At 42.9% G+C, this 24,117-nt stretch overlaps 1 protein-coding gene across 1 annotated transcript in view; it reads right to left on the minus strand.

Moving 5' to 3' along the window:
* The window catches only part of ndst1b (N-deacetylase/N-sulfotransferase (heparan glucosaminyl) 1b), a 65,341-nt gene that overhangs the window by 36,425 nt on the left and 4,799 nt on the right, over positions 1 to 24,117 (minus strand). The window contains exon 2 of the mRNA XM_042091843.1: positions 14,995 to 15,102. The gene's annotated coding sequence lies outside the window, so the exon portion shown is untranslated. The remainder of the gene's footprint in view (positions 1 to 14,994; positions 15,103 to 24,117) is intronic.

Raw genomic sequence — 24,117 nt, forward strand, 5'->3', positions numbered from 1 at the left:
TTTTCAGATGTGCTATATTGTGATATGCACCATTACTCGTATGTGATGACCTGTATCAGGGCATGATATTTTAAGTATCGCAGTCCTGTAGCCTACAGCATGTGATTGTACAACACAACAACATTACAGCAGTAGACCGTCTTGACTTGCGTAGCACTAATTGTACTGTTGCCCACTAACCACATGATGGTCACCTTCAGTACACATACACAAGCAGCAGCAAGAGCCCAGACACAGAAACGAGTTGCGTTCCATTAGGGGCATTGGGGGTTGCAAAGAGGGCCTCTTCAGTCATGCCACAGCAACATAATTGGCAGCAGTATGCATCCACTCGTGAGCATGAACAAGGGCGGCTATTGCCAGCATAGCCCAGATGCTTGGGAGCACCTATGTCCCTTTCCTCTTAATTAGCCTGGAAAACACGGCAAGAACCCTGGCTATTTATAGCGGCCTCCCTCCACCACAGAAATCTCCCAAAGAGGGGAGAGAGAGAGAAAAAAAAAGTAAAGTAAATGTCACCTCTATTCTAGAGGACGCAGGCACTGTTCTCAGTTCCAGCCACAACATGGATACAGAGCGACCAAGGTGGCTCTGAAGAAGTGGCATTTTCTCTCCATCAGCGCTTAGAAAATCCACAATGGCTTGGTTTGAGTTAAAAAAACATATACTCTGTGTTCGGAAATGACACAATTATATGCATAACAGATTTACCCTCTCTGATGTGACCCTTTTTCTATTAGAAAATCTGAAAATCTTTCTCCTTTACCACATACATTTGTGTGCTTATTAAAATAACATGCAAATGATCAATTGAAGTCAAAATGAACTATTGAAGAAATGGAAGCCTCTCCGAGCTTTTGTCCAGTAATTTATGCATCATTTGCCACTGCGGGCTGGACTCCAAAATCAAACAGCCGAATAACAGACTAACGAATCAATGTCCGTCACTGACCACCACAGAGACAGAGAATGTTGGTAGCAGAAAGAGGGATCTACACAGTTTGAGACATCGTTCTCCCTGTAAGGGAGCAAAGGGGGAAAAGGCTGGATGAGCAATAGCTTTTCTTACTGTTGATCAGATTAGGAGTAATATGATTGGGGCTAACTAGATTGCTCGCTGCACAGGCGTAAAGATGTCTACTGCTGACCAGCACTGGGCGGGACCATAATAGGATGTGTGTATTAAACCCTATTAAAGTCGGTCCTCCTCTCCTCCTGTCCATTCTCTCACAGCTCATACACATATGAGATTAAGAACACGCAGCAGAACAGATTGGTGGACACTTCAGAGTTTGGCTTATTTTGACAGTCTATTCCGCTGGTTTACTCGAATATGTCTAAGCTGGTTAGTTGTAATAAGTCTACGCTATTCTAATAATAATATCTACCAATAGCACATAGATGGGTAGATGCCGTTGAAACCCATCTGCACAAAACTGGTGAAGGAAAATGTAAAAAATTACACTATAAAAAAGATAAGTATGCCCCATTTCACTTTGGACCACAAATGAATGATAATTATTACAAAATAACATTATCCAGTGTGTGCCGTAAACAGAGATATTCTTGTTGCTCAAGGGCACAGAGAAAAGTAACAAAGGAAGAGAAAGGGGGCTATGTGACCAAGGGAGCCGGGGAATTTTGTTTTTCACTGAGCTGGATACAGAAAAGCCAAGCATGATACATCAAGCTGACATGAGATGGGAGAATAGCAGAGGTGCACAGAGATTGGTAATATTCTCTATTGGGTTTTAGAGGGGAAAATATATAGGGTTGCCCATTTTGAGGATTTATCACTAGGAGAGCCAATTAAGTGAGAAGACCTGTTACGGTCATTGATCTCCTACGGGACAAACCTGATATTACAGCTTAATTGATGCTGATATATTTGCAATACACAACAGCTGAATTCCCCTGACAATTGTGTTACTCATGCAGACACAACCCTGTAGCTGCACATTTGTTTTGCTATGTTATGTCCATGGTAACAAACAGTCATAAAATGGAAAATGGTATAGCTAAATTGCCACACTGTAGTCATTCATCACTATACACTTAACAATTTAGATTGTAAGGCACTGCAGAAGATTTTAAAAACCACCTTTATTTGTGAAACGGCCATTAACTGGCAGTTACGTTTTATTCTAGAGGGAAGTTGATCCTGCTATTACATCAATTACATTACAAGAATTTCTATGCGTATTAACCTATCCAATCCTCTGTAAACCACAAATGTTGGCTTGGCTGAATTTGATCAAATCCAGCAAATAAGCCTAAAAAGGACTATAGAATGGAGGTCACAATGAGCCCTGAAAGGTGAGAGTCTGCCCCAACAGTGCCTGGCAACAGCCACCTGTGAAACTGACCTCCTACACCAGAGACATGCTGCCCACTTAGCTTCACTGGCAACTGGCATTTCCAATGTCCTACAAATAATGCCAAGGCTGGCTGGGTTGACCAGATGGTTCAGGTGACTGATACAATCTATGCTAAGCCCGTTTAAAAAAAAAAAATAAAAAATGCTGGGAAAATGCTGTCTGGCTGCAGGAACGTAAATGTTGGGCTGGCAACATCCTATGCAATTTTTCCAAAATACACAGATACCATATTAAATGTCAGATACCATACATTCTTACAGTCGTCAGGTAGACACCACTCCCATATTTCTGTTTTCACATCCAAATACAGACCTTACAGGATTAACATGCCCAGTGATTATTATAGGCTTACGGCAATGGCTGAGCAAACTTGCAACAAGCCCAGGCTCCATCACCAGGAAGCAAAAAAAAAGAGCCACCCGAGCAGATGTTCAAAAAATTATGGTTCCGTGTTCCTACTGAGAACAGCACAGCTGAGCACCACCATGGAGACATGGCACCCATGCAACCGAGTTTTTCCAGAACAATGGTGTGTCATGGTCTAAACAGAATACTACTAACTAACCACTCATTTAACCTTGAACAATGGTTCCTTCTGAGTGGGCAGAGAAGAATGCCGTTTCAAATCCGTAAGTAACAAGTTCTGTCCAAGACCTATACCTAAGGGAAAAATAATTACTAGATACTAAACAGATAATGAGAATAGATACTAAACCCCACACAGCAACATACAGGCCTAGGCTCACATTCCTATAGTGTGCTACAAATGGTTAACTTAAACGTTAGCTGTTCGTAACCCCTTAGTGGAACACTAAGTAAATGAAACCCTGCCTAGGCATGGCTGACTCTTGAGAAATCATTAGATTACAGGAATGTATTGATGATCAGGATCAGGAGGCCTTTGTTTGTGGGGGTATAATCAGATAATTGGGTACGCCAGCGACTAGATTGCATGGTGCACCATGTAAAAATGTCCTCCATCAGCAGTAATCCTCTCACACCTACCCGACGGGGACCGTGCTGAGATCAGCTGTTTATGAAATAGTGACAGTATTTCTTGGGGATAGATTTCATATCAGCAATAACCTGTACCACACACTCTCACACTCCACATTGACATCTCTAGCGTGTTACACAATAATAAAAAGTGCTTCCTACAGCCGATGCTGCAGCAGTTCTTGGCAATCAATGATCCAGCACCAATCTTTCCATGGCTAGCTAGAAGTGAGTTAATTCATGAAGTAAACAGTCATCCTTCATTGCCACTGCAGGAACAAATTACTCCACCCAATGCTGGTTCGCCATTTATTTCAGCTCCATCACCCGGAACAATCCCAGCCTTCATGATGAATTACCCACCTCTCAAGAAATGATGGCTATATCAACTCGCCATGCAGTTTGATATAGGATTAAAATCAGAAACCATTTTGAAGAAATGTGCGTAATATAAATGTGACTAATATAAATTAACATTTAATTACAACTTGGTGTGTGTATTTCTAGCACTGTTCTACAGTACAAAGCATAATAATAACAAGTTATTCCTATAAAATTATGTTTAAGTATTGAGTGCTGCCCAACACTGGCATGGGCGGTTATTGAGTAGGCTGCATGGGAGTTTTACAACCACAGCAGCAGTGGTACTTAAAATATATATATTCTCAGGCCTAATGTCCCATTCCCATCAGTGCAGTCTGACCTGACCAAGTAAAAATGTGTGAGCCACAGCAGAGAGGGTAATAAATGACTGAACTAAAACTCCCAAGTCATTTGGGGCACGGGACATTTCCACACACAATCAGAGACTGGGTGAGACAGAGCAGAACCCTACACATATAGGCGAAGGCGAGCACATGCACATGAGGCGGCTGTGTGTGTATAGCTACAAGTGCAGGGAGGCATATAGCGAGGAGAAAGAGATTAGGAGATTGGGCGAGAGCCAGAGAGATGTTCAGTTCCATTTCTTCTTTTTCACTGTCGCCTTGAGGCTAAAAAGAAGGGGTGGGCAGTGCAGCGATGAAAGCGCCAAAGCCGACATAGTTGACTGTGTGTTGGCGGTCTTTAAAGCGTGGTTTCACAGATGAAAATTAAGTCTATTCATCCAAGAATCATGCCCAACCATGCCATTTGTGCCTCACACCACTACACAAATGAACTCCAACAAATAATACGTTAGCAGCACCTCAGGCGACATTGATTCATTCCAGGTTTCTCATTCGCAACAGTCAACACATCTATCCTGTTACAATCACACTCAAAAGATTTACAGAGAAAATTCTTTCCAGAAAAGATCCATAGTAATCTTAAGAACCACTAAATGATAGTGTTTTCAACTAGCCTATTTCTAAAATGCATCTCACAGGAATACGGCCATCCAGGTCTTTCAATGACTTTTGACCAAATGCATATTTTGAAGGAAGTGTGACATAGTAGTAGGGTGTTTTGTCCAAGCTAGCTAGTATCTAAAATGTATGAAACATTTCCAATAGCAAGCTTGCTAATACTTACACATTCTCTACAATCTTGTGGTATACTTTCCCACAAGCATCAACACACCTGAACTACACACCAAGCTCTACAGAGTAACCCTACACCTACACAATTCAATTAGGAGGATAGGGAGGGCCATGCAAAAATATGGTACAGAAAAATAACTAATAATGTTTTAGGCATAAACTGGAGCAAGGCTGTTAATGCAACATATTATCTGGCTACGGTCCATTTTGTGAGTATAATTTCCCTACCTTTCCATAAATCCATGATGTTAAGATATTATTTCAGTATTTTCCTGGACCATGAGAAACGTAGCCAAACCAACCAGAGTCCTTAATAGCAGTGGCTCTCTATAATATCATTGCCTACTCCCGTCATATTCTTGAGGAAACTCTGCTAAGAAGAAAGAATGTGGTGGACTAAAATTACATTCACCCACTCAAATATTATGTTTTCAGGTGAGCGATGGCACAGATGTAAACCCTGCTGTGATCTAGTCTAATGGCCAAAGATTTTCTAGACAGCGAGAAGAAGGATCCAAAATCGATGCCTTGCCATAGCGACTTCACCACCTTAGATGGAGCTGCGTGTCACACGTTTCTACCGAATCCGAACAAATAAATTATTTAGCTGTGATACATGAAATGAATATGACAAGATGTCTCAGTCACTGTAACATCTCATAATGCGATCTCTGACACGATGTGTGCTCAAACGGCAAGCAACGCAAGCAAAAAGCAGCAACGGGTTGACTCTTAAATTAATTAGGCCTACTGTGAGTGATTAAGGGCTGGATGATGGGGGTGAAAGCAGGTAGAGAGAGGAAAATAGTGGAGTAGACCCATTTAGCTTTTCTGTCCTCAGGTGAGGGATGCATAGTGTATTATAACTAGTTGAAGAAATACTCTTTTCTGATTGGCTGGCGGGGTGGCTTTTAATTCTGAATAACGGGACACCTATGAAGTAGATCTGGTAAAAAAAGTTTAATCGCTGTTTTATATCAATTGATATATTGATATTAATCGCTGTTTCATATCAATGCTTATGAATGGCAACTATAACAACCATAGTAGGACAACGGGAGAGCCCCATTTACAAGGCTCTGGACGACGGTTGAGCCTGGAGACAGGCTTCGCAACAATGGAATAAACTGTAAACAAGCGAACTGTCCATGCTATCGCTGTTATAGGGCCAACGAAAGTTGTACAACAAGCTGAACTAGTGGGCTTCTTTTTAAACGGAACCGCGTGTTTCCTTAAGCGGGATAACGGCCTTCGAGGTATCTTGTTATACGGAATTAATGGACTTGGGCGGTGCGCGTCGGGAGTTCTTTGCCTCTGGCCCTCGTCCATTAATTCCGTATAACAGGACACCTCGGCACGGTTATCCCTTACATAGAGTCTCTTCATAACTTTCGGCATGGTCAGACCAGTCATTATGACCGCCGTGCAGCGAAGCGGCGGTCATATAGGTTTAGTCAGACTTTTTTTTTCTTTTCTTTTTAGCCCCCCCGCTGGACTGCACCCCCCGAAAGGAGGGTAGGGCAGACACAGTTTTCTGTGAATATCTCGAGAACCGTAAGGTTTAGGAGGACCATTTTTTTTTTGTATTTTGATCTCAAGGGGCCATGTCAACCCATTCCATAACCACTTATTTCATGTATAGCGCCACCTAGTTAAACACAAAAAAGTAAAAATGAGGTGTTGTAATCGCAGGTATCTGTGACCTAACATAGTCAAAACTGCACGAAATTGGAAGTGTAGGATCATTATGACACCCTCTGAATGCACGCCAAGTTTCGTGGAATTCCGTTCATGGGGGGCCACACAATAAATTAATTTATGTTACTATACACCAACTGGCCTGTAGGTGGCCGGAGACAGTTTTCTGTGAATATCTCGAGAACCGTAGGGCCTAGGAGGTCCACCTTTTTTTTGTATGTTGGTCTTAAGGGGGCATGTCCACCCATCCCATTACCACTTATTTCATGTATAGCGCAACCTAGTTAAAAATTAAAAAGCAAAAAATTAGGTGTTTTCATCACAATATCTCTGGCTGACATGGTCAAAACTACACGAAATTGAAAGTGTAGGATCATTATGACACCCTCCGAATGCATGCCAAGTTTTGTGAACTTTCGTTCAAATAATTTATGTGTACATTTAGTGACCGTACACCAACAAGGATTCCCGGGACACTGAAAGACCGGGGTACATGGAACTTGGTGGGCATATAACCCCACATGGATAGCATGGAACCATAGTTTTTCGTTTTGATCTGTAGCCCCCCCGCGGTACTGGACCCCCTGAAAGGAGGGTAGGGCAGACACAGTTTTCTGTGAATATCTTGAGAACCGTAGGGCCTAGGATGACCAAATGTTTCCGTATGTTTGCCTCCAGGGGTCATGTTAACCCATTCCATGTGCACACATGTGCATAAACAGATACACACGCACACACATACATTCACAGTAATCATACGTATGACACATGCGCACACAGTAGACATATGTAAGCATGCATGCACATGCACAAACACACATACGCAGGCAAACACACAAGCACGCACACGCACACGCACACACACACACACACACACACACACACACACACACACATAAACATAAACGTGTACACGCACACATGCACACAATTCAAGAATTTCTCAGAATTATGAACAGGCAAGATGGGGGTGGGGTTGTATAAAATGAATTTTACATGTGAAATCTATGAACTAATCATGTTTTGGTACTTGTTGTCTAGCAGATACCAGTGAGAATTGAGTGTGGATAATGCAATTTAGTGAGACAGTTAGAATCATATAGGCCTTTCAGCGTGATTTATTTTTGTGGAAAAAATGTGCTGGACTGGGCGGCGGTCATATTTTGTACCGCTCTGCGGTACATCTAGTTAATATTTAATTAATAATTATTAATACAGAACAGGCAACTCAGCATATCACAGTTTACAAAATATATGTAAAAAACACCCTAAGCCATAAAGGATAGAGTTTGGGGGGGGGGGGGGGGGGGGGGGGGGGGGGATTTCAACTAAACAAGTGTGCCAGATCTAGTTGGACCAATCAATTCATGTCATGGCCTAGTTGCAAATGAACAGTGGTAACTGGGAGAAATGGAGGCCTCCCCTTGGAGTCTGCCAAGATGATGCATGCAATGACTTCTCCACACAGCGTATGGAAAGAGGGAGGTCAACTGCTGCCTGTAGGCATTACTCTCATTCTCTCAGTACACACACACACAAAATCACACCTTCCACACTTGCATACCTGCAGAAACAACTAGGGCAGAGAGGACAGAATCGATCAATCAGAACAAACAAGGGACAAGAGACTTGTGCCAGCCGAGGGGCTAGACAATAGCCCTACACACACACACACACACACACTCTATCAGCGGGGTTGGTGATCTCCAGAATGCTGATGACCGTAATGACCTGCTCTGATGGCTGTTTTTTTTCTGCCCTACCGTTGCTACAAGCTCTCAAAACACCACTTGCCAAATGTCATTGTGCTGTCTGTCCCGACACAGTAATGTCTTTGTGAAAATCCTGTAAAATTTCACTTCAGTAATTGTCTGTCAAAAGCTGTTTGTCTGCAATTTCAAAGGACTCTCAGGAGCAGTCTCGGACACGTTGTCACTATTGTCTGTGTCCGCCCAGAACAGGCCATTCTGATTTTATTTCTAAAAAGGTTATGAGCCTAGCCTAGCCGGGCTCCACCCGACCATTTTTTCCCAACTCAGTTTTCGCTGTGATTATTGTCTGGAACTGATCGCACGATGAAACGATTCCATTCTGAGGGGCCCACCAGTGGAGATGGCAAAGTGCAATGACATTAAAATGAAGCGTTTGTATGAAATGTACAACAATTGTAGCAGTGTTAGAGCTACACAAAGCAAAACAAACGGCAGTCACAATGCCAGCAAACATCGAAGAATTGAAGCCAGAGCAAGAAGAATGTGTCAAATTATTCAAAGGCAAAGACATTGTTGCCTTATTGCCAACGGCATTTGGAAAAAACATTTGATATAACAGCATGCACTGTTTGTGTCGAAGTAGGGAGTATAGCAATCCCATAGTGGTCAATGCAGATTGGTGAAAGGTTAGTGTCAATGGTTTAAAAATGAACCTGAAGTCTATCACTATCAGGATGCAATGACTCGAAACAGTCCCCAATGGAGTGAGACCAGAGCCCATTCACAAAGTGAATTTGGGTCTGGATATTCCAGGCTGTGAGTTTGCAACAAAACTGACAAAAATGTTTCTAATATTTTCTTCTTGGAAGAAGTAACTGACACAGCCAAGCTATCAAATGAAGCTGGCAAATCTGTCCACAAGTCTGCAATATGCAGATTCCCTCGACTAGGAAGGCCTTTCCACCCTCATCAAAAGGCTCAATAATGTTTAATCTGATCCGCCGCTTCTTCAAACGGTTATGCTGTTGAAAAACAACTAATGCAACAGACATTTCAACATACAGTCATTTAATCCAATCTATCTGAACTCCTCTGTCTATAATCTGCACTTTGTTTTATGTACTAGGCATTAGGCATACCCAGTATTTATCGACGCAATAGGTACACTTAATCCATAAAACTCTGTGGATTAGATTTGACTATCGTGCATGTATGGGGAATGTATACAACTCTTATCATTTCCTCCACTATTAGGTTTTGCACGGCAAAGTCTGTCCACGCGAGCCACCCCAATGCCTGGAGTGGACAAATGGCTCCATCACCCCGTCCTCTGTGGTAGAGCCGAAGCTTCCGTCTGTGCCCATCTCTACCACTGTGCCTGCATGTGGGGATTAAGAGAGATGAGCGGTGGGGACTGACAACTCAGAGAGGGATGGGGCATAGGTAGCGGAAGAAGCAGCTATCCCCATGACAGTCAAGTCAGTCAGACACTCTGGTGTCAACCATGTCTGGTACTTGGCAACACTCATGGGGCAGTCTCTCTTTCCGCTGTTCAAATTCACACACTCCTACTCTCCTCACACTTGGGTTTAAGAACGCCACCGCACTCTGAGACAAACAGCCTCTCTGGCGTGTCCACAAAGAAGGACACTTGAAGTTTCTGCTTGAAACTCTATAAACATGCCATCAAACCTCTACTTGGCAACATCTGCAGTCATGTGAAAAAGAATGAAGTTCTTCCAGTGCAATGTGTGGATTCCCTGGACTGAAACCTAGGATTAACATCCTATTACAGAAGCAATTCCTAAACTCATGGCAGTGTCCTATCTTATCATGAGTTAAGAAATACTATCTATAACTGTCAAATACATTTTCAATTGGCAATCATCCGGTCATGCCTGTGCATATGCTTTGAATTTATACAAGACTGCCTCTCTCTCTCTCTATATATATTATATATATATATATGATTACGCTGTAAAGATGTTCTAAAGAATATTTGCCAGAAAGAAAGCCTCTTCTCTCTAAAAAGATCATGGCAGCACGCCTTAGGCTTGCAAAGTTGCATATTATGACCAAACCAAAAGCCTTCTGGAACAACGTCTTTTGGACAGACCAGAACAAAGTGGAGATATCTGACCATAATGCACAGCGCCACATTTGGTCAAAACCAAACACAGCATATCAACTCAAACACCTCATACCAACCATCAAGCACGCTGGTGGAGGGGTGATGATTTGGGCTTGTTTTGGAGCCAACAGGACCTGGGCACCTTGCAGTCATGAACCATGAACTCCAAAGTATTCTAGAGTCAAATGTGGCAAATGAGTCATGCAAGAGGACAATGATCCCAAGCACATCTACAACAGAAAGGCTGAAAAAGATGGCCAAGTGGGAGTCCAGACCTCAACACGATTGAAAAGCTGTGGCGGGACGTTAAGAGAGAGCTGTCCATAAACAAATGCCCTCAAACATCATTGAACTGAAGCAATGTTGTAGAGAAGAGTGGGCTAAAATACATCCACAATGATGTGAGAAACAATTACTTCAGCTTATTGCTGCTAAAGGTGGTTCTACAAGCTAATGAACCACAGGGTGTACTTAGATTTTTACATGACATTTGCATTTGGCTTATTTTTTGTTAAATAAATAATGACAAGGTGGAATCTGTTACATTTACATAATTTTACCATGTCCTGATACTTTTTTTTCCCCCTTGGGGATCAATAAAGTATCCATCTATCTATCTATCTACCTACCTATCTATCTATCTTAAAACCATAACAGAAAGAGAGTGCTTTCTTTTTCAAATGACCTTACTTGGCAGAAGAGAGTAAAGATTACCCTTTTCAAAGTTGAAATAATATGGATTGCCATAGAGGACAAATCTAATCATAAATCTCTAAGGCTCAAGTCTTTGACATCAACTACATGCATGCTAAGTGCATGGCCTAATCCCTAATGTAATAGCCTTGTGATACCAAAATGCCATGTATATTACATCAAAACACATTACAAATACCTAGCAGCAGAAATATGTTTGAATTTAAATATCAGTGACAATAGTGACTAAGCACAATGGACAAGACAGTAAGTAAGGCAGAAGTGTTCCTAAAGTAAGACACAAACAATACTCAACTAGATGTACCGCATAGCGGTACAAATTAAGACCGCCGCTCAGTCCTGTACATCCGTTCCGCGAAAATAAATCACACTTCAATTTGTCCCCATCTTTTACTCCATCCCCCACTCTTGAAACTTTTGTGTATGCTTGTTTGGCATGCCTGAGTGTGTGTGTGCGGCTGCACAGAAAGTAGCCTACTGGTGCTGAAAAGGTGAATAGATTGTAGAATAGCCAAAGAAGATGTAGCATTGTTATAAAACCTTTAAAATCTCTAAACAATCACAAGTAGGGCAGTTCATCACAGTTCATCCATTGCAACTGGATTGATGAAAGGTCACTTACACCTGTAGGCTACATTGTATTTGGGAAAAGCAAAAGGTATCAGCATAATGTTATTTATTTATTTATTTATAAACAAAAACATCTCTGTCAGTTCCATGCCGTTTTCAACAGCTATCAAAAACAAAGGTAATTTTTGGATGGATGGATTTTTTGTTAATGTTTCTTCTTCTACATAAGATTTTAGTCATCTTTAGTTCATGTAATACTTTATTGTCAATGCACAAATTAAGTAACAGTAGTCTGAAACGTTATTGTTAATGCACAAATTAAGTAACAGTAGTCTGAAACGAAATGCTGTTTTACATCTAACCAGTGGTGCAAATAACTGACATGTCCAAATGGGCCTTGATGAAATGCGTCGCTAGACTGTTGATACACATTTTAACGGGCCAAAGTTGAAGAGCTGTTGTCCGTTATTGTTCGTGCTAATATAGGCTGATTCATATTCCCTTGCATTGTGTAACTGCAGGTCCATGGCTAGTCTGGCTTTCACCAGACCAAGCTCAATCTTTTAAGAAATCAAAAAATAAATAGCGGGCAGATTAGGCTGGCTTCACCCAGCCTAGTCCATAGGCACCCGATATTGTTTAATTTTCCGATTGAGATATCCACGGATATCCAGCCATCTACAGGCCAATGAGTGTACAGTCACTAAATGTACACATAACCTAATTTTTTTTAGACCCCCCCATGGATGAAATTCTATTTGGTACAGTTCTGAACATCTTAACTGAAGATAGGGGCGAGGGGGTGGGGGGGTTGAGGGCTAGCTTCTCTAGCGGCGGTCATAATAAATTGAGCCTGTTGTGGTGGATATGTTATTATTTTCTGTTTCTGTCAATTTTAACTTCACGCATGTGTGGGGGTCTATGGTGGATGAATGTGCTTGTACTTTTCTCACTGTGAACACAGACATTCCATCAAATAAACTGATAACCCAAGAGGAAATGATCTCACGCCTTATGCATTCTCTGTAATACTGAATATGAAAAGACAAACCGGGACATGACTGCTGAGTGGCTCTACTCTGCGATAACTCACCGACATGTCATGTTGATGGAAGGCAAGTTATTTCGAGGGTCATGAAAACTGACAAAGCCTGTGCATGTTGCATAAACCGACCAGAAGAGATATTTCTAGAACATCTTTGTGGGTGTGATGACAACGAAAGAGGTGAAGATGAGTCACAACCTTCCCAATACTTAAAGCTAAAAAAAACAAAACAAATCAAAATTAAGGAATTGCTGAGGATGAAGAAGCCAAAAAATGAGGACAAACACGGCAAAGAACCCAAGAAAAAAAATGAGGAAGATGAAAACAGTCAGGATGAAAAGGACGAGCAATTAAAAAACGTAAATATAACCACCTTCTAAGCAGAGGTCCTTGCTAAGAAAATAAAAAATAACCCCTAGCATTAATCATGTCTGAATGCAGCCCATGCACCTGTCAGCCCCTGTGGACAGTATAAAACAAACACAATCGGCTCCATCCTCAGCCCTCCGCCATTAGTATTCACAGGCATGTATTCATCCTTCTCCATCCCAGCTGTCTGCCGCCATTTACATTTAAACATCTTTTAAAACAATGTGGCTCCGTTGCTTGTAGCACAAAACAGCTCGTTATGATCTCCGTGTTAGATAGAGACCGCAGGCTGTGCACCACGATGGGTCTGCTACATTAGTAATGCGAGACACTTGGGCAGAAGAACTCCGGGCTGTGAAGGGGTTGTGTGTGTGTTTGTGTGTGTGTGTGTGCGCTAGAGCAAAGCAGCAGGATTATTTGCCATGTTCTCCAGGTGCTGTGCAGGCAAGAAGGAAGTACTGATACACCTAGTGTACTATGCACAGTACATACTATTGGTGTGTTACTGTAGTGTGGTATTCACTTTTGAGACTTAATATAGGGATTTTTCAAAGCACAGCTGAGCAAAAAAAATGCAGACAAAACACATATGTTACTCATGCATCACTCATGTCTCCACTGCATGGTTTTTATTAGATATAACGTTAGTTGTTTCAAGACAGGGGTCTCCAAGAGGGTACTGAAACTCAACAAATACTACTAAATGGCAATGGGGCTGGGGGGTGTAGGGGGGAGGTGTATAGGCTTCTTCCCAGTAAAGTGAAGTTACACCCTGCTATAAGCAACTCCCTCCTCGGCTGGTAAACCAGCTCCGAGAGAGATGGCTTTTCTCCCTGCAATAAATAATTGAATATTGCCGACTGCCTTCAATTATTCATGTAAGTTTATAATTCATCTTCAGCCACAATTTCTTCCTGTAAGGTGAAAAGAGAGTGGAGAGGAGGGAGAGGGAAAAGAGAGACAAGTGGGTGGGGGGGAGGGGGGGGGGGTAGAGAGAGAGAGGGTGGCAGGATCTGATGATGCTCCAGAGCACCACGAGCTCTCTTGCCGGTTAACAAATCATATCCGCAGCATTAGCTCCCCTCTCCCACAGCGCCGAGCCGCACTGCATTAACCCCAGAGCTCCTGCAACGTTCTACTCAATTTAGCCGTTCGACTAAATCAGCATGCCGACTACTGCTGACTCAAGTGAAATTTGTAGAGTTCCTTCTGGTCCATGAAGTGTTCCCCACACGTCGTGCATGGTCTCGGGGCGGGGGGGTCAAATTCTTCGAGAGGAAGGATTTTTCCCCTCCCGACAAGTTAGAATTGATTTAAGGACACTGAATTTCACAGAATTTGGAGTTCTCTCTAACATGGTCAGGCCCCTGTGTGAGTGTAAAGAGAGTCTTTGTACTCCGCCTAAAAAAAACTTTCGCTCTACCATTCACCTTCAATCTAGCTGATGTTTTAATCATACACATGCTTTCATACTCCCTTTAAAAGGTCGTTCGCTGACACCAGCCAAAACCCCCTTGGGGGTGCTAGGCTGTACAATTTTACTGAGTTTGACTTTTATAGTGTGAGCCCTTGTATCTGTTCCGATTGCAACAACAGGATGAAAACAGTGAAGTGATGTATCTAGTGTCATGGAGCATATCAATATGAGCTGAAAACTGAACGTTTCACCTTGAACCAATTCAACTCCGAAAAACAATGGGTTCGTTTACAAAATTCGAACGGTCAAACTAACAATTTCCACCCTCATTTTACAAAGGTTACCCCAGGATGTAGTACTCTAAACTGTAACATGATCTATGTTCGCTCCCACAAGATTGATAGCACTGCCTAGTGAGTGTGTGCCAGATATCTGTATACATACCTTTTGTTTACTAAGTCCTACCAGCTTCCCTTAGTAACTGCATACACCAGCGTACCCACTGGGACTGACGTCAGGCCTGCCAGAAAACAGGATATAGCAGGAGCACTTCTGTAAAAACAAAAAAATCAAAAATGTAAAAACCTAAATAATGGCAGTACACACTGCTATTTTGCACTTAAGGTAAAATGTTATTGCTGTCGACAGACCCTATGGGTCATGGTTACAACAGAGCCAACTGAGGTAAAAGTAGACGTCTTGTTGTAGGTCTACCGGTCCCAGCTCTCATTAAACAGCCTCGTGTTTTTGGCTTCAGTCGTGCTCTTTCTATCAAAAATGTTCCTGCTAAAAGCACTTGGAATGACAGAATGCAATCACGCCGCTGTGACATCACCTGCTGCCACCACCGACAACAATTTCACAGCACCAGTCAGCGGCACAGAGTGGCAGCTGAGCTAGTTATTGCAGCTGTTGAAGAGATGGGAGCCCCTGTATATTTGGCTGGCATGTGTAATTTTAAGAGCATTGAAACACAGCTGAGTTGAGGGGGTAAGAGGGCAGCCAGCAATAACAAAGTCACTCTTCTCTGCGAGCAGACTGAACGGCCAGAAAACACTCCACAGGAGCCCGGCCTGTGTCTACACAAGAGGCTGAAGGTGTGAGATCGGGGGTGGGGGGCGCTGGCTCTATTTCGCCTCCAACGTTGCAAGGTAAAGTTGCTGCAATTTGGATTGGAGTGTATTAGCAAGAGAACATTTAGCCTAGACACACACACACACACAAACACCTCTTTACAAAGAGCCAGAATGCATTTTAACAGCATAAAGTAGGCCATAAAATCTAAGGTAAATTAATATAAATGTAGGCTTCAATTTTGTGCTAATACAAGGTTCAAAATCCCAATGAGTAGGTCCTATGTTACGGTCTGAATTCTTAGAATAAATCAGTTCCTTTAACTGTTGGTTATGAGGGAATATCTTGAGGTTGATGACTGGCAACTCTATCAAATTCCTTTGAAATACTTGGGCATGAAAAAAAAATAATCTTTTGAAAATGCTGAACACTTCCTTTCCATGCAGACAAAACCATGAATTAATTTCCTCTTCGGGTGAGACAAAATCACGGAAATGACCAAAATTATCTAAGCATCTTATAGTCCTCTGTATTAGGGAGACACAGACATTAATAATACCAAAAAAAAAAACTTTGAAAACAAAAACTAGAGCAGAGAAAGGAGAGAGGGGGCTGGGGTATCCAACTTCTCCACTACAGACAGTGGTTTATAGGCATGTATGGCAAGGCATTTAGCATGGGCGACGGAATGTCTAAAATCCAGCCCTGCCATAACTCCCCATCTTCCCCCTTTTTCCCCCTCCATCCCTCAGCGCACAAGACCAGCGAGCTCCACATGAACGCACACAAACATGATATGGCTTTAAGAAGTAGATGGCAATCGCAGACACACTAGGGCTCAAAGCAGCAGAAAGCACCACTGGGATATTAACATACTGAGGAGAGCGTCTGATCTATCGACTGCGATCAATATCTCACAATTCAGAATGATGGGGAGTGTTTTATATTTAGAATAAAAATCAATGCAAACCAGAATGCCAAAAGCTCTGAAAATACCCTCCCACCACCATCACCCTCTTTAATATTTTAGAAAAAGCAGTAATTTATTTGCTTAGCCCAATCACCTTTCCCATTTACCTCATGAATAACAAGTAAATCCAAAATCTACTTCGATAAACCTAAGACACAAGAAACAGGAAAGCAGAAATAGTCACGTGAAACTTCCACCACAAAATGTCATCAGCAAAATCCACCCGAGGCTATTATTTCACACATCATTGACAATGTCTGATATTTGCCAAAATATGTTGGTGAGACCCTGAAAGAAATAACATTCACATGGAAGACACTTCACTTCTTTGACTTTGTAGACACATATTTAAGAGACATGAAAGATCCATATTCCTAGCCAAACTAATTTTAATTCTTCAGATCAGCCAGAGCAAACCCAAACAAAAGAATCCACATCCTAACACCCTAAAACAACAACTAGGGTGCTCATTTACATAACACTGGCCTCATCCTAAAACTATGAATTATATCAAAGAACCATTTTAGCAATGCATCTCTCATTCTCTTCAAAATGACATCAAGCCAGGTCTTATGATTTCTCTGTCTTCCCCTCCCCTAAGTCCAGGAGGAATTCCACTCCCAGCTGCCTGGTGGGATCAGCAGTAGTGCAGCGCGGCCAGAGGCTGAGGGGGGAGAAGGGGTCCGTTCCCCGCTGGAGCTCGGCCAGTAGGCCATCCGTTTACAGGCGTGTTGGCCTGGCCTGATCCAGACTCCGGAGCGCTGCTGCAACGCAACGCCACGGCGACGGTAGCACTCTCCCTGGCACTCCGTCAGTGTCTCCTGAGGTCACTCGAGCGCCAGGCCCAGCCTCTGACATCACGCTTTGCTTGTGCAGGTGGTCAGGGGTGGGGGTGGGGGGGTGACACTTCAAGTCTCCGGTCAGACTGCAGATTGTGCCTTGCAGCCAGATACAACAAGGAACAATGGGCTGTGCATATTCCATACGCCACGTGGCATGGAGTTCTACACAGAGCCATAAATACGAAGCCACAGATTTTTACAAGCGCATGCAGCAGAGACACTTGCAGCACAAAAAATGAAATGTTGCAGACAAAGACCTTTAAAATAAAATAAAAACTCTGTTGCCTACTGGAATTGTCGGTTTCTTAAAAGGAGTTAAACCATCATATCACTGTGTCTGCTGTCCGTCATACTGTTTTACAGGCCATATTAGCCCTTCTACACAATCTGGACTGCGTTCATAATATTACACCTGTTGCTTCTACAATCTTTATCTTTATAACTTCATTTCCTGTTATTCTATTGTTCTTAAAGTATATTATTTTTCTTGTTTGTTACGCAATTATATTATGTTTACATTCTTGTCTATTCATAGTCTTATTTTAATATCTAACAATCAAAGTTATTGCACTGTTCAAATACCTGCACTTTTGCACTACCACCATTGCACACTCTACCATAGCACCTTATCATGGTCATTGCATCACAGGGTCAGTCCAAACCAGACCTTTGTAATCACTTCACATGCCCTTTACTCTTTACTTCTTACATTTCTGTGAGTGATTTTTATGTATGTGAGATATGTGTGTGTGTGTTGTGTTTTGGTTGTATAAGCTGCTATCTACCCACAACACAAGAAAACACCTGCTCTGATCATCTGCAATGAACAAGGGTTAAAACACTGAACATCTTCACTGCACTGTACAACTGAGAACAAACTTTTTTTTTTTAAAGTGCCACATGCTATTCAAGTTCTTCTTTAGTCTTTCTTTCCACGTCCCCTTACATTTCCAGTCCAATCTTGATTTAATGCAAGCTTTTTAGAGCAGAAAGAGATAACACATCCTCTGCTCCCGCCTGACCCCATCAGACCAAGATATATGACACTCCCTTGAGGTGCCGAATGTTAACTTAATCTCTCCTACTTAACATGGTCAGCTCCGATAAGGAGAGCCTTGGAAAGAGCCAGCCTTGGACATTACTTTCAACCTTGTGAAACCCCAAAGGAGAAATACAGGCACAAAAAGAAATAGACTGGTTATAAATTCTAACATGTAAAACAGAGAATAGGATAATAATAATAATAATAATAATAATAATGTTGGTTTCTGTTTCCATTATCCTAATGGAAATTCAGGAAGATAACCTTATCAATGGAATAGCTTCAGTTTGTTTGAGTCCACTCTGAGCTCAAAAGATCTCAGTGAATGAAAAGATGTCTCTTAAATCTCTCCAGCGCATCTTGAGACGTGCACGGCTTAATAAACAGGTGAGATGTATGTTCATAAATGTATTATTTTTGAAGCACAAATGCCTTCTCAACTTATCACCACCTGCGCATCCTAAAGTGTTAACCCAGCTCTTTGCATGGCCTTGAGTCAGAGCAAATAATGTTCTTAATAGCAAACCAGGAGGAGAAGCACTCAGTCTCTCACGATAAGACTGCTCTTCAGAGCAAACTCCAGAGACTGTGGTCATTCATCTCACCCGGAGTCCTTCAGCGGGGGTTGTTAAAAGTTAACTTGACTCTTAACGGCCTAACACAGCCTAAATCCCTGGCCTGCACCTTAATGTTTGTGTGACGGTTCCGAGAAATGGGTGCACTTCATGTCTGGCGAGTGGAACTCCATTGTTGTATCAGTTACCAGGGTACAAGTGCTAACAAGTGCATTTAATCATGTGGCTTAAATAGGTACCCGAGCTTTCTGCGTGATTGGTCGAGCTGTTACTGGCTGTGCCTCACCTGTAAATCCTGGTCAAATACAAAAAACAAAGGCAGGAAAACATTTTTTTCTTTGTTTCTTTTTTCCCCCTTTCTGCCTCATTCACTCTTTTCCCCAAACAAATACTGACAACAAAGGAAGAGAGAAATCAAACATGCACGCCCAGCGCTGTCCCACGTCGGATGTGCCTGTGGGTGCAGACCAGTGGAAACTAGAACAACAAAGGCAGACACTTAGAAATTCAGATTGGGGGAAATGGGGGGGGGGACAGTCCTCACGTCAGCAATTCTGCATGCAGCACAAAAGGAGAGATCAAGGTGGGGGTAAACTATCGACTCCACAGCCATGGCTTATTTTGATAAGGGGAGGGATGTCTACGGTAGGGCCTACGCGGCGCGCAGCCCTGCGAAACAGCTAAGGTGTATGATACACACAAGCCGGCTCCGCGCGCTCATTCGACTGGAAAGCAGGCATGTGGGAACAGAGGAGCTCATCAACTTGCTGTTTGCATCAACACAGGGTCTCCGGAGAGGGTGATACAAATAATTAGGCACTGTTAATGAACAAGAGATGTTTGCCTGTGCTTGTGTGTGTGAAGAGAGCTAGAGCAGAAGGGGTGGAAGGGTGAGGATCTTCCTGTAGAATTCATTTTCCTGAAACATGCATTGCACAGGACTTATACGACAAACACTAACATTTAAACGACTGTAATCGAACGATTACAAGATTGAGCTCAAACTTGCTCGGGGTATTTACGGGGCAGGGGATTGGGGGGGGGGGGGGGGGGGGGGGGGAGTGTAAGCCCAAGGTCGTGGGCTTCAGGCCAGGGCACAGGAATGACATCATGGGGAAAGAGTGCCTGCTTGATGAGGCTGTTGGACTTGAACGGCTGTCATCATATTGTCTCTTCCCCATGTGTCATCGCCACTCTCCATGACAACTCCACCATACTTCAGATCTTCCACAAAACCCCACAGACAAGTGAGAAAAGCCTTTCTGCCACTACTCTTGACGTCTGATTTTAGACATACACAGGAAAGGTGTTAAATTCTTTGTGCTATCACTATGGGATTCCCATTCCCAGGGGCCAATCAACAACCAAGCCTATTTGACATTACATAGGATGACTTAAGAGATTCAACGACAATGGACAATTGGCAAAATTAAACTAAATTGTATTCGACAGCCAAAGCAATCAAACAACTTCCAACTTCATGAAAAAAGCATGAGACTCTTCACTTAAAATGTCTCGTGCCTATTACCAGCACAACCAAGGGCAGCTTGTACTGCCAGAAAACAACATGCAGACATAAAGAACAGTGTGCCCGGCAACTGGATTGATTCATTAAAATGTACAACAGAGCGATTGTGATGCGACCACAATGCAAACCAAAGCATGACAAATTGTTCCACTGTTCCTCCGTCAACAGAAATAGCGCTCAGTGACAGAGCACGGTATTCAGAGCAGCATCTCTGCCTCCTGTAGCTAATGTCCGTGCACTCAGTGACGCCTCACTGGCTTATCATTACAGATGTAAACAAGAGTCCGTGCCAGTGGACTTAAGCTGCTCGCTAAAACGCAAGTCTGCTGCTGTTCATCCTACACTTTCTGCTCGGAAAGCAAGCCCTACGTTCAGAATATCCACTCATTCACTATATAGCCTAAGCCTAGTACAATATACACTTGAATAACTATATGGTGCCAATTTAGTTCACTCGCCTATATAGTGCATTATGTACGCTAGTAAATGAGTGGACGCACTAAACACAGGAACAATGTGAATGGGTGAGTCCATTGGAAGCCAGCAAGACAACACTGCATACCAAAGTCAACCATTTCACCTGAGGCGTGAAGAAAATTATGGAATGGCTTATGAGATGGATACGGCGTGATTGAACAACTGTGAAGGTAAAGCATACAGAGGAATGCAAGGAGAGACCTTGGTGGTGGCGGCTTGTACAGAATGAAATCAAACACTATTGTATAAGTCAGCCAGGGTGGTATCTGGTACAGTATGAACATGTTACAAGATAAACTGAGTGACATACTGTTTATAAAACATAAACACGAAACATGAGAATGTCTGGTAGAAAACACACTACCCAACAGTGCTCACAACAGGTCAGCAGTCCTAATTATCATACAGTATATAGGCTACTGACTGCAGCACATACATTTTTTTCTGCAGTTCTGTAATGGGGCTATAATGAGCCACAAGGTAGTCTATAGAAAAACAGAAGTGAAAAAGTCAGGTCCCATACATCATAAACACAATGTAATGGGGGGAAGACCCATCAGGATTAACCATTCCAGTATAAAAGGCATATCTCGGAGCTATTCCCAGTGTGTGTGCCCTCATGTCTTTGTTCTGCCACAAAGCGACCGCCATGCATGGCTGACTGCCCACCAGTGCGGAGGCCTGCAGACTCATACCTGGCAGTGTGTCGTGGTTGTGTGCCAAGTTTACCGATAGCAGTGCGAGGAGTCGACTCGGTTACACGCTTTCACACCGGCCACAGAGATTTGTTTAGCGTGACGGACGCGCGGCAACAGTGAGTACTGATGCAGAAGCTAACGCTAATGTAAATATTGCCCGTGGAGACTACCTGCAGTGGCCAGGAGCTGTCTGACGGATTACAGGCTCACATACAGATTACAGCATTTATAGTCATGTCTTTTTTTTGGTGGCTGAGCCCATGTATGGGGGCATTACAGCAGACTAAATCCCTGACACTCTGGTGGATGGGAGAACTGATACTACACTAACTTCCATCAGGGCTATCACCAAAGCGGAGTTCTGACTGGGACAATCTGGATTTGCTTAAATGGTGTCATACAGTCATAGCTCACAAACACATTTAATGGCCATCAAAACCATACTATGACAGTACATTCATTATCCTAACACATTTGGAAAATCAATGATGGTTTGGACTTGGCTAAGATTACTAGCTTCGAATAGCTCATCTTAGAGGCTGGCTGGTCGGTGGGTCTTCCCTGCATGCATGCCAACAGCATGAGATTCACAGCTTAAAAAGCTGAATGTGCCAGTCCCCCAAATGTTACCAGTTCCGACAAGAACAAATCCTTTCAACAGCATTTTGGTGAAATCACAAAGAACAAAGTAGCTCTCCAGTTATCTCTGATGAATGACATCAATCTGGAGTATTTTGTGCTGGGGAAAGTTCCTAGTGGGATGCTTAAGACGGTTATTAGTGCTATTTTTCAGAAAAGTCTCTGTCAATATGAGTTCATTTAAATATTTATTTGAATTCTGTTCCAACAACGTGACCTCCAAACTAAGCGAACACAATACACTTCAGTGTCATTTAATACTGTGCCTGCAAGAAACCGGACTGTCTGACAAACAAGCAGAACTTGACCCAGAAATAAGCTCAACCTACCGAGGACTCTGCACTCATTTACTAGACCCTGTTTAATGATTTACTCAGGCTACTGGGTCTCCAGATAGACATGACATCATGCCCTCACAACGAGATCCAGAGTGAGGCTTTGGGGCACAGAGCAGTGCACACTGCACACATGGAGCAAAACCCCAGAAAAGGGCACTGAAGTCAAAAAATTAAAACATTAAAAAGGAGCACAGCACCAATACAAACCTCAGACTACCGACTCCCACCGATGCCCACTGTCCAACCACACACAAACACACACAGGCCCACGTTGACCATGGCCAAATGTTACTCAAGTATCATAATAACAAAGTGGACCTTCGTTGTGGGCAAAAACATAAAAACCCAACCACCGATAGATCTACTCCTTCTCAAATGACAAGGGGTTGATACTTGGGCGAGTCGAACACAAACATTCTTGTGTTGACGGAGAGGCAAAGTGACAGCTTGCTCAGTGTCAGTTCCAGCAGGGAGAGGAGGAGAGAATCTCTGAGACCGCGGCCAGGCAGAATTTGGCAGTGCCCCTGCGAAGAAGACAAATTGTGATGCAGTCCCCCGATCTGGCACGCTGCTCCTAGAGATTAATTACTCTTTCCTCTGTGTCTAGCAAAACGAGAGCCTGGGAACAAATGGGGACTTCTGGGATGCACCAAGCACCACACACCAAGCCTTCGCCAGTGGAGTTCGACGACGCCACGCAAGGCAAGTTGGAATGGCTGCTGTGCCATGTCGGGGAAGGAGTGGAAAGCCGCCCCTACTGACCCCTCCGTGAGGTGAGGAAGCGAGAGAACAAGGGCTGCGGAGTAGAAAATTTGTGAACCATCGCAGCGTGGATAATAAGGTGGGACTTACAGGGGGGGACTGAACTCGGCCGAGATGCCATCGCTTTTGTTGCCGTCTCTGTGTGGGACTCAAGGATTCTGGGCAGCAAGCCATCTCAAGACATTTGAGGCCACATTTGTCAGAGACAAAATACCTGTTTTTTTTTTTATGGTGCACTTCTTCTATATGCGAGTTCAACAAAGCACTTTGTTATCACACATTTAAACATGTTTAATATGCACTTAAGGTTCTAAAAGTCTCTTGTCTTTGCTCATTCTTGCACCTCTTGATAGCTTTGTTTTGTCTCTGCATCAGCTTAAGTGTTTAGGCCATCACTTAGCACTGCAATATGGGAGCAAGAAATCAATGGCTGGCATCAGTCGGTGAAACCTACGCACAGCTGTTGAAGATTATCAAGCAATCATCAGCATGTTTCAAAGCACATGAGTACACCACAGATATGGCCTAATGATTGCTGTGTGGTTGTATAAGAAGGTTACTAGGCACTTTCCAGCAAAGGCTATATGGTAGACAGAAAAAGGCATCTTATGCACTGCATTAA

This window comes from Alosa sapidissima, chromosome 5, assembly GCF_018492685.1.
Source record: "Alosa sapidissima isolate fAloSap1 chromosome 5, fAloSap1.pri, whole genome shotgun sequence".
In the NCBI taxonomy this organism is placed as follows: Eukaryota; Metazoa; Chordata; class Actinopteri; order Clupeiformes; family Clupeidae; genus Alosa; species Alosa sapidissima.